Genomic DNA, 7,973 nt, shown 5'->3' with positions numbered 1-7,973 from the left:
TTTCGGTGAAAATCATGAATACATTCTGCATGCAAACTTTTGTTAGAACCTGCAATGCAACAAGTGTCATCCTTTTCAACATCATCATAATACAAAACAAACAAACGATCAACATATTCAGCATGCAATACATAATCATTTTTCTTTGTGATGATGAACTTCTTGTTCTTGAAGGACACGTCAATGTTCCGCTCATTCAGCTGTCCAACGCTGAGCAGATTATGTTTGGCGTCTGGCACGTAAAGCACATTCTGTATCGATAAGTCCAAACTGTGAAGAACAACAGTTCCGTAGCCTTTACTCGGAATAGTGTGGTCATCCGCCTGGTGAATCGCACCTTCCTGCGGTGTAAAAGACACAAACAGTCTCTTATCATTGCACATGTGGTGGGTTGCCGCTGAATCAACAACGAAGAAAGATCTAGACGTCTTCTGGACCTTTGCAACCTTTGGAGTGAAGCGTGAAACCATAGCCTTGTGCTGCGTTGTCCTAGACACCGGACCTTTGCCTTTGCCTCGGCCTTTTCCACGCGATGAGCTTTCGCTGCGCTGCTCTGTCTTGGCCCTGGGATATCTGCATTCCCTCTTCATATGGCCTAGACGTCCACACGAGTAGCATTTCACTGCCTTCAAAGCTTTGGCGCCATCTGGTGGTTCCACTGCACTATGGGACGACGTCTGTGAAGACTCCCCCTTGCCCATGCAGCTAGCACCCCGGCGATCTGCTTCATTTAATATCACGGCAGTAACAAAGTCCACTGTCAGCTGAGCAGTTGGCTGCACAGCAATCTGGGTTGCAACAGACTCCCAACCTGAACCCAAAGATTGTAGTATCATGAAAGAATACACAGCCTCTGGAAAGTTGAGTCCTCTCTGTTGCAGCTCATGTCTCAGATTTTGCATCTCCATCAGATGTAAACGCACATCTCCACCTTCAGCAAGAGCCATATTATGCAGCTTGTTAAAGTAAAACATAGTGGATCCAGCTTCTGTCCTTAAGTGAGCCTCTCTCAAAGCGTCCCAAATTTCTCTGGCTGAGGTCTTATCACGCAATAGACAGAGCTGTTCTGGGGATACTATCAATGTAAGAGTTCCCCTTGCTTTGGAATCTTTAGCTTCCCATGCATCTGTAACTGGAACTGGGGGGGGGGGTTCTGTAATCACCTCAAACAAACCCTCTTTCCGCAGAATTGCCTCTGCATACAGAACCCAGTCGGCATAGTTTTTCTTGTTGAGCTTAGGAATCCCACAAGCATCCTGAAGGGCCATCATGACTCTGGCATTAGCCTTCAGCGTCATATATGCTGCTTTAAATCCTGCTGCGTCACTGCTGCAGCTGCTTTATTCCAAAAGCGCACTTAAAAGTTACTTTCGATTTCCCCAGCATAGTGACTTGTACTTGGGAGCCTTTTGCCTGTTCCCGGCAAAACGGCTTTAAAAGTTCAAAGACCAGCCATAAAGCCATAAAGCCATTAACTAGAAGCTGGCAGGCTGCCCGGAGCAGTAGCACATACCTCATCAATCACCTTTACGCGCAGAGCAGATTCCGATCCGATCTGTCCCTCTGCATTCCGATCCTTTGCCGGCACTCCGATTCGACTTCTGGGCCCATAACCACGTGTTGATTTAAAGCAGAGTCTCGTGCCCAGCGGAAGGATGAGGAGTACGTGCTGCATACTCTATATTGCTTTATTTACAGTTCAAAGCTGGTATATTACAGAAAGACATCTTGCCTCTGCCGGAGCAGAAAATGCATCCACTCTCCTCGACAGCTCGGAGAGAATCACACAGTGAAAAACAGGAAACCAGTGTACGTCACATCCAGCCTCCCTTTCCCGTGAGAAACTCCAACAGTACAGACTGTGGAATGTAAACACCTGTCTCGTGACAAGCCCTTTCGCTGCACAGTGAAGGAAAGCAGAAACCAACATGAGCTACACACCATGCTTTATTACTAAGCTACGCAGAGAGCAAAGAAATATACATCTTCTCTCTATGAGAGCAGACAGCAACCAAACAAAGGAACAAAGGAACAGGAAAAACACTAACATCACATCCCTTCTCCCTTTCCCGTGAGACTCCAATAGCCTGGAATCCCTGGAATGTAAACACAGTCCTGTGACTGCAAGCGGCTGCACGGTGAGAACAGAAACTAACATCCTCCCCCTTTCTGTGAACACCACTGGGCAGCGTGTTAGTACAATATCAGTACAAACCCAATTTCTGTACATAGGTACAGTGTTGATCCCTTGGAACAACCTTGGACAATAAATCAGCAGGAATTTCATTACCTGGCATGTAGGACACCGTTACGATTCCCTTCTGAGCACATTCTCTAGCATGTTGCAACTTCCAATGCAAGTGCTTCGCGCTTTGCTTACAACCTTCAGAAGTGAGCAAAGCCAAACATGCTTTGTTGTCCTGACAAACCTGGATTGGACAGTTGACAGGAATTTTCATGTCTTTACACAATTGTAACAACCATTCACAATTCACAAGTGAATAAGACAGTGCATTCAGTTCAGCCTCACAAGTACTCAAGCTAACTGTTATTTGCTTCTTGCACGACCAACCCTGATTGTACATGTAGCAAACGCCAGACGTACTTTTCCTGTCTGTAGTGTCACTTCCAAAACTCGCATCTGCAAATATCTCAAGACCACCAGACTTCTGACTGTTAACACCTGCTGCCCCCCACCTTGCGAGTCCCACTGGGCACCAGCAGCCACCCCTGGCATGCGAGATTCGTGGCGCATGGCGTCACCTCTCCCTTTCCCCTTCTGATGGTGGCCTGGCGCTTTCCTCGAGGCGTTCTGGGCCTTCTGCATTTTCTCAGGGAAAGGCAGGCATCTGCTCAGGGGACTGGCGAATTCCCCATCATTCTTGATTTGCAAATTAAGGCAGCTGTTCCTCTAGCAGAGAGGCTGTTGCCAATTATTTAACTGGGATAATGAGGTGATAAATATGTTTGGGAGGACCAGGAGGGCAGGGATTTCCCTGGCTTAGCCTGAAGAATGGGATTTCCTCTTGGTAAATTTGGTCCTCTTTTGGTGTTCTTTCCAGCCCCCCCATGGGTTGCAAGGGAGCCTATTTTGGCTGGATCCAAAAACTGAGAAGGATCCAGCAACTGGGTCTGTATATGCAGCATTGATGGTGACAAGCACCTCCCAGACACCATCAATTTTCTCCCCTTGCCTAATAGCTGCAGAGATTAGCCAGATGTGCTGAAATGGCTCTCTGATGATGGTGAACACCAACAGTGGGAAGATTGAGGCTGAGGGGGAGGAGGGAGGACCAACCAGCAACATTTCTCTTCCTTTGCAGCAATCCAGTAGGGACAGGCGGAAGGTTCTGCAATTAGGGCTTATCCCCATCTCCGCTTACTCCATTGTTTTCCACCAGGGAAACCCGATCTTTAGCCCTGGATCAGAATAAGTGACGAAAGTTTTCTATGGATTGCTGCTTGTTCCGATTTAGAGCTAAAATGTCCTGTCCCCCCCGACTCACTTTAACTTAGGAAACACTCCCTCCCACCAGGAAGAAGAAGAAGAGGAAGAAGAGTTTGGATTTGATATCCTGCCTTTCACTCCCTTTAAGGAGTCTCAAAGCAGCTAACATTCTCCTTTCCCTTCCTTCCCCACAACAAACACTCTGTGAGGTGAGCGGGGCTGAGAGACTTCAGAGAAGTGTGACTGGCCCAAGGTCACCCAGCAGCTGCATGCGGAGGAGCGGAGACGCGAACCCGGTTCCCCAGATTACGAGACTACCGCTCTTAACCACTACACCACACTGGCTCCCAGTGAAGGCATTGCCTTCACGCTTCTAAAGTTTCTCTTCTCAGTCCTATAGGACTTCTCTCTCTCTCTCTCTCTCTCTCTCTCTCTCTCTCTCATCACATGTCCAACATATAACATAAAAACAAGATTCCAAGGAATCTCCTGGACTTCCCTCCTTTCCTTTTTGGGTCCTTTTATTAGTCATTTCCTCCTGCATCTTTTATGATAATCCAAATCTTTTACATCTCCATTATGTCCAAAATTCACAGTTAAACTACAAGTGTTATTCCAACCCTACTAACGATTTTAACAGTTTACATTAACGGTCTTTAACATAAGTTTAAAAATTTTCCCATTCCTAATTAAAATTTTGGTCTCCCTGATTTCTGATTCTTCCGGTCATTTTAGCCATTTCGGCATAGTCCATCAATTTGATCTGCCATCCTTCACTGGTCTTTTTTCTGTCTCTGGGCCAATAACATCCACACAGCTGTGGTCGCATACATAAATAGTCTTTTCTGCTCTTTTGTGATTTCGGCACCTAGAATTCCTAAAAGGAAAATTTCAGGTTTTAAAGAAAAGGTTATTTTAAACATTTTTTCAACTCATTATATATCATTTCCCCAAATTCTTTTACTACCTTACATTTCCACCACCTATGATAAAAGGTGCCTTCTTTTCTCCCCTAGTCCCCCCTTCGTACTTTTCAATCCTTCCTCCTATGGCTTGGTTTCCAGACTCTTGAACATCTTGGTCACCTTCCTCTACACACATTCCAGCTTGTCAATATCCTTCTTTAACTGTGCCCAGAATTGGACACAGGACCCCAGGCTCTAAAATGTCCTAGCTGCCCCTTTGCCCCTTTGCTTGCTGGTGGCCCCAGGAGCAGCACTTTTGCTAGTCTTGGGCATTGAGAATTGCAATTCTCCCTCTCCTCCCAGCTACTGGAATTTCCTCCCAGACACACTTTGGCTTGGGGGACCCCCTCTCTCACCAGGAGGCATTGCTTCCAAGCTTTTAAAGTTTCTCTTCTCAGTCCCATCGAACCTAGAAACTTGCTGGCTTGCTTCTTTTGGTACATAGTGCATCCAAATTTAAGGGGTTTAATCTGTCTTGCGTGGGTGTGTTGTCGTGTTTCGGGAAGGACTGGTCTGTGAGTTGTGTCTGGCTCCATGGAGTTGGCTGAATTTGACAACTGACAGGTAACAAAACTTCTGTTCTTCTTCATGGAGCTGGTCCTTTGATTTTCAGCTGGCTGGTGGATGCTGCTGACCTTCGTTCGAAACCCATGCCGCACGTTGCCAATTACGAGGCAGCTTTACGGGCAGAGGCAGCCTAACGAAAGGTATCATTGAGGCATCAGCCTGGATTGTTTATGCTGCCAGAGGCTCGGCAGTGAAGCTTCTGCTAAGAAGGACTTCTGTGGCCACATCCAAAGCAAGACCTTCGGAAGGATGCGTCAGCCCAGATAATGAGGTGGAGATGCCCTGGCAGCTTTTCCAGCCGGCTGAAATAAATGTTTCAACCGAATGCACCATCTGAGGCAGCCCAGATATATATATGAAACATGGGAAATGTTGGAAAGAGATGGAAAGAGATGGAAGTATGGGTGCAAGGAGCTTGCGAACATGTGGAAGACTTCTGTGGTTTGGGCATGGGGTCAAGCCCCAGGCCAGGCTCCTCCTCTGGGCACCTGAGGAGGTTTATTCGAGCTCAGCTCAGCTCCAGGGCCCATTTATTTATTTGTTTCATAAAATTTATAGACTGCTTGACTGTAAGCAACAACAACAACAACAACAACAACTGTTGAGATATTCCGTTCCACCTTAAGGAACAGGCATGATTGTTGTGTGTCACATGTCTCTCTCTCTCTCTCTCTCTCTCTCTCATAATGAGAATAATGAGAAGGGTAAAGGGTATAGAATCCTACGATGTCATTTGCCTGGGTCAGTTTTTTTCCAGCTAGTTCAGTTATCAGCCGTTGAGAACAAACACGTAAGTCTCTCATTGAAATGACTAGCATATTATTAATTTTTTAAAAATTGTACGTTAAAAGATGCAAATCTTCCTCAAAGCGAGATGCGGCTGTCCCAGAGTCAATCTGTAAACATTAATCAGTCTCAGATACAAATTCATGTAAATATGTTTCAGTAACACCATGAATATCACCTGCCTGCCTGTCTTGTACCTTCAGTGTGACAAAAGCAAGTACACCAGGGGAAAGTCATATGTTATTTTTAAAACTTAAATAAAATTGCCTTGGTTGGTTTGTCAAGGAGAAAAGAGAACTATCAAAAAGGGTCAAACGACCCCGGGCAAATTCCATGCAACTCTGTAAAGTATATTTTCCATACAAGGAAGGATTAAAACAACCCCTTCCCCCAATTAACATAGCATAATGTGGAAGCAGTATTAAATTATTAAAATCTGAGCTTTAAAAAGCATGTCAAGTAGCAAAATTCAACCCCAAAATTCTAATGCATAATTTAGGGCTTTTTGCCAGATCAGTGTTGCTTTCTTGCAGATCAGAAACTTTCTCTCAAGGTTGTATTCATGCTGTATAAATGCAGCATTTTCTCAGTATCCAAAAATCAGATTTTTTATTTTTTATTTTTGTATGTAGCAGGAAATACAATGCCTTACCTTGCCCTGACGTGGCACTTTGCAGGCCAGAGAGTTGCTTCTAAGTTGGCATGATCACAGGGGTTGCAAATGGGATCTGTCACTTTAAGGAAGACACAGAGGAGTCACCAGGGAAATAAGGATGATATGTTTATGGATAATATGTTTTGTTTTAATTTTGAATAAATTTTTTTTTTTTAAAAAAGGAAAAATAGGACATTCTGGGATCAAATCAGAAACCGGGACAGCTTCTGCAAATACAGGACTGTCCCTGTAAAATAGGGAGCCTTGGAGGGTCTGTCCATATTGCAAAGCACTGCCCAAGCCCTCTTTGTGCTCCTGAATGGCACGTTTTGCTCCCAGCTCCCCATGGAGGCTCCAGCAGGTCCTTGGCCTTAGGAGATTCCTCCTTGCATCCTTGTGGCATCAATTGCTGCCATCTAGAGGCTGAAGAGGCAGGATGGCAGGAGACGCAATGCCAGAAAAGGGTTTTACTGTATTTGGAAGCAAATCCCAGTGGAATATTTGAGCTGGCGATTCCGAGCTATTCATTGCCTCCATGAGTCATGACTGCTGGACACCTCGATTTCCTATGTGCCCGATTCCTCCTAACCAGCTTGGAAGAGGCCCTCAAGGAACAGAACACACTGCAGGTATTCTCGGATAGGCGCTTGCACAGAGAGCACAAACTGGCTAACTGTGGCTTCTTCAGGACTGCAGAACACCTGCTTGCAACAGCCTCAAATAAAACTATACTGAAGAAATACCCCACATTCTGCTCCAAGAAAATAACCATAAATCGGATGCAAACACAAAGGAGGCTTCCAGATGACCTGCTTGCTGAGCATTCATTCTGGTTTGTTTGCAGGATGATAGATACTTCCTTCTCACAAAAAGGTCAGTTATTTGGGAGATGCAGGTTTTTGTGCAAAACTTTGCTGGAAACCAGAGGAAGGCAGAGTTTGCTGGTGCCCAAGTCCTGCTTGTGGGTGGGGGCGTCAACCATAGGGGGTGGAAGGGGCTGTTCACAATCGGATCCCAGAAGGCAGACTTAGCTTAGAAAAGTAACATACACCTGGAAACTATCTCATAAGGAGACAGTCCCTTTGTCTTCGCTTGGCTAGAGCCAAGAGAGCATCTTTGGCTAAGCAGATGTTGCTTCTTCGATGCAGGTAGTCAAAGAGAGAGAGATGGCTGCCCTGCCCTGTGCTTTTGTCATTACCTGCACAGGTGAGGCCACGCCCACCTCTAGTCACATGCAGAGGAAGTCTGTCCCAGTCCAGAAGGAAACAGGAAGTTGACCTGCTGGCTGGACAAACATTCCTCCCCATGTGTAAACATGCTCACTCTAGGAAAGTTGTACTTGACTGCTCTTGTGTTTCACATCCCACATCAATCTGGTGGGTCACTAACTTCACATCTGGCACAGCAGGGCAGACCCATGGAGTCCCGAGGTGTGCATTTCTGCAAAATTTGTCACTGACCCGGGGACCAGTTTTTCTGCTCTTCTGATGCGATGCTCCTGGGTGCCAGATGGAGAGAACCCAGGGAGTGTTCCAAAGGTTGTTTTTTGATT

General features: G+C 45.8%; 1 long non-coding RNA gene across 1 annotated transcript; it reads right to left on the bottom strand.

The window, feature by feature from the left end:
• Nucleotides 1-4,231: 4,231 nt before the first annotated feature.
• LOC310689115 lies at nt 4,232-7,967 on the bottom strand. The gene is made up of 3 exons (XR_014517335.1): nt 7,882-7,967; nt 6,419-6,500; nt 4,232-4,325 (listed from the first exon to the last, which is right to left on the bottom strand). It is a non-coding gene; the product is annotated as an uncharacterized lncRNA (long non-coding RNA).
• Between the last annotated feature and the right edge of the window lie 6 nt (nt 7,968-7,973).

Source organism: Podarcis liolepis, assembly GCF_965112155.1.
Source record: "Podarcis liolepis genome assembly, chromosome: 11".
NCBI lineage: Eukaryota > Metazoa > Chordata > Lepidosauria > Squamata > Lacertidae > Podarcis > Podarcis liolepis.
This window is presented reverse-complemented; position numbering and strand designations above follow the sequence as displayed.